Source organism: Arachis hypogaea, chromosome 12 (assembly GCF_003086295.3).
Source record: "Arachis hypogaea cultivar Tifrunner chromosome 12, arahy.Tifrunner.gnm2.J5K5, whole genome shotgun sequence".
NCBI classification, from domain to species: domain Eukaryota; kingdom Viridiplantae; phylum Streptophyta; class Magnoliopsida; order Fabales; family Fabaceae; genus Arachis; species Arachis hypogaea.
Window position 1 is genome coordinate 34,869,274 of NC_092047.1, and position 3,398 is coordinate 34,872,671.

Sequence of the window (3,398 nt, forward strand, 5' to 3'; positions counted from 1 at the left end):
GGTGTATTGTACCGAAATGAAGAGTGGTGAAGGTGTGTGATGACAATGAAGGGTGGTATGGACAAGGGTTGTTTATATAGAGAAGTTGTGAGAGAATGGAGGGTGTAGATTGATGAAGTGGTCACTTGATGGATGGTTGGGGTTATGCATGGCTAGAAGACAAGGATCATCACTTTATGATGGGGATTGCTCGGTCTTCTAGGGGTCCCTTTTTTTCAATGTTTCATGGCAACATTTTCCAACGTATTCCCTCTTTAGAACAAGTGTGTAGCCCCTCTTCTTTAAGTGGCGAAATTTCCCCCATTTAAGTGTCCAATCAATCCCTTTTCATGCTTCCTTTCCTTTCCTATAAAGATTTGAAATAAGGGAATTAATATATATAAGAAAATTAAAACTCTACGGCTAGAATAAATTGAAAGAAAGGATTTGATTGTTTGTTTATGAATTTCAACTAACTAACTAACTATTGGTGGTTCCTTATATGCATTTTGGTGGCACCATGGGGTGACACCAAACTTAGTTTGAAGCACTGTGATGAAAGTTTTGTGTTCAAAGCTCCCAAGGCTAGCATGCAACTTGGTTTGCTTTGAACACCAAACTTGTTCCTCACTATATTCTGCATAAGAAGATTTTCACCAATTGTTTGTTAAGTTTGGATTGAAGCTCATAAAGATTGACTTATTCATTATCATCTGAAAGCATATAAAACATGGGTTGCCTCCCATGAAGCGCTTCTTTAACGTCACTAGCTTGACGTTTTTCTTTCATCACGGTGGTTGGTAGTGCTTAAAGTCCTCCCCTCTTGCTGTGGACTTGTATCCATTGGTTGGATCAATGATTTCCACATGTTCCAAGGAAAGAACTCTGTTGATAGTGAAGACCTTGGATAATTGAGATGGCACAGTAGAGAGATTAGGGGGAATATCTGGGAAGTAGGCTGAGACAACTCTATCCCCTGGAGAGAAGTCTTCCGTAGGGATCTTCTTGTTCCTCCATCTCCTTGGTACCTTCTTCTTTGTTTCTTTTGAGGTTGCCTTCCCCTTGGTGACCTCTTTTCTCCAAGGAGTTGTGATGCTGTCTTCACCTGCCTCTAGAGGTTTGGGTTCCTCCAACTTTTCCTTGAGCTGTGGCAGTTGTTGTTTTCCTTGTTTATCAATTGAGGGGGTTTCAGAATGAACTAGCTGTGTTTCAGTGCTTGTCTCCTCCTTCAGTGTCTCCTTATCGTTTGTGCTTAGTTCCTTGTCCTGTTGATCTGTTTCTTGTGAGAAGTTGAAGACATTGAAGCTGAGTTGTTCATCATGGAATTTCAATATTAGCTCCCCTTTTTCTACATCGATAAGTGCTCTGGCCGTAGCTAGGAATGGTCTTCCTAATATGATTGGGTGAGTGTGACTCTCTTCCATGTCCAGAATGACAAAGTCTGTTGGGAGAAAGTACTTCCCAACCTTTAGCAACACATTTTCCACCACTCCTATTGCTTGCTTTTGAGTTTTGTCAGCCAGTCTGATAATGACATCTGTGGGCATTATCTCATTGATCTGCAGCCTCTTCACCAGGGATAAGGGCAGTAAGTTGATGCTGGCCCCTAAATCGCATAGTGCTCTATCGAACATATTTTCACCTATGGCACAAGGGATATGAAAACTTCCTGGGTCTCTTCTTTTTGTAGGTAACTCAGGTTGAATAAGGGCACTACATTCCTTGTTCATCACTATAGTCTGCCCTCCCTTGAGTGAGCTTTTCCTGGGAAGAAGTTCCTTCATATACTTGATGAATGCAGGCATTTGTTGAATTGCCTTGATGAATGGTATGTTCACATGCAGAGATGCAAACAAGTCTAGGAACCTTGAGTATATTCTTTTTCCCACAGCACCATTGAGCAGTTGAGGGAATGGTGCATAGAGCTTCAGCAGCTCTTGTTGTGAGATTTCTGGTTCTTTATGATCTCTATCTTTCTCCTTTGTTGAGTTGTCTTCAGGTTGTTTGCACATTTTGCCTTGCTTGTCTTCAATCTCTTGATCACTTGTAGTGACCATTTTGCAATCTTCCCATCTTACTTTCTTTGCTTCTCCCTTGGGGTTTTTCTCAGTGTCACTTGGGAAGCTATCAGTAGGTTTGGGAATCTTCTCAGCTAAATATCCCACTTGGAATTCCAGTTTCCTAATGGTTTCTCCCTGGTTCTTAATATTGGCTCGCACCTCCTCTTTGAACACCTTATTTTCTTGAATCTCTTGGCTTATTCCTTCTAGTAAGGCTTCAATCTTAGAGAGCCTGTCATCAATTGATGAGTGGTTCGGAGCAGATGTGTTGTTTTGGTTTTGATAAGTATGTGGAGAAGTGTTGTTGTGGGGGTGTTGAGATGTCCTCTGGGTGAATTGTTGGTGAGCTGAATTGTTGTTGGAGTTGTAACGTCTCTGGTCTTGGTTTTGATCTTGCTCACTTTCCTACCCAAAGTTCGGGTGATTTCTCCATCCAGGGTTGTAAGTCTTGGAGTATGGATCATAGTTTTTCCTTGGTGAATTCCCAGTGTAGTTGGCTTGCTCCTGACTCCCTTCTGCTTCTTGGTTTACTCCTTCTTGTGTTGTTGATGAAGTGGAGATTGCTGCTACTTGGTTCATCTCCATCTTCTTGGTGAGGTCAGCCAGCTGCTGGGTAATGAGCTTGTTTTGGGCCAACAGAGCATCTACATTGTTTAGCTCCATCACTCCTCTTGTGTTCCCTCTTTCGGAAGCATAGAAGTAGTCATTTTCTGCTACTGTTTCAATAACATCTATAGCTTCCTCATTGGTCTTCTTCTTGTTCAAAGACCCTCCAGATGAATGGTCTACTGCCTTCTTTGACTCATAAGAGAGCCCTTCATAGAAAATGTGCAGCTGGACCCATTCGTTGAATATGTCAGGTAGACACCTCCTTGTTAAGTCTTTGAACCTCTCACATGCTTCATACAGAGTCTCACCATCCTGTTGCCTGAAGGTTTGAACCTCAGCTCTCAGCCTATTAATTCGTTGAGGAGGGTAGAATCTTGCTAAGAATTTGTTCACCACATCCTCCTAAGTTGTCAAGCTCTCCCTTGGGAAGGATTCCAGCCACTTGGCTGCCTTGTCTCTGAGTGAGAAGGGAAATAAGAGCAATCTATAGGCGTCAGGATGAACACCATTAGATTTCACTATGTCATATATTCTCAAGAAGGTGGTCAAATGTTAGTTGGGATCTTCTTGAACACCTCCTCCAAACGAACAGTTGTTCTGAACAAGGGTGATGAGCTGTGGTTTAAGTTCAAAGTTGTTGGCATGAATTGTTGGTTTTGGATGCTACTTCCACAATTGCCTGGGTTTGGATTAATGTAAGAGCCCAAAACTCTTCTATCCTCCCCAGCATGATTTGCTCCACCTCCTCTG

At 42.3% G+C, this 3,398-nt stretch overlaps 1 non-coding gene across 1 annotated transcript; it reads left to right on the top strand.

Annotated features, from left to right (window-relative positions):
• Positions 1-2,892: 2,892 nt before the first annotated feature.
• Positions 2,893-2,996, top strand: LOC112731257 (small nucleolar RNA R71). The gene has a single exon (XR_003167044.1). It is a non-coding gene; the product is annotated as a small nucleolar RNA R71 (small nucleolar RNA).
• The last annotated feature ends 402 nt before the right edge of the window (positions 2,997-3,398 follow it).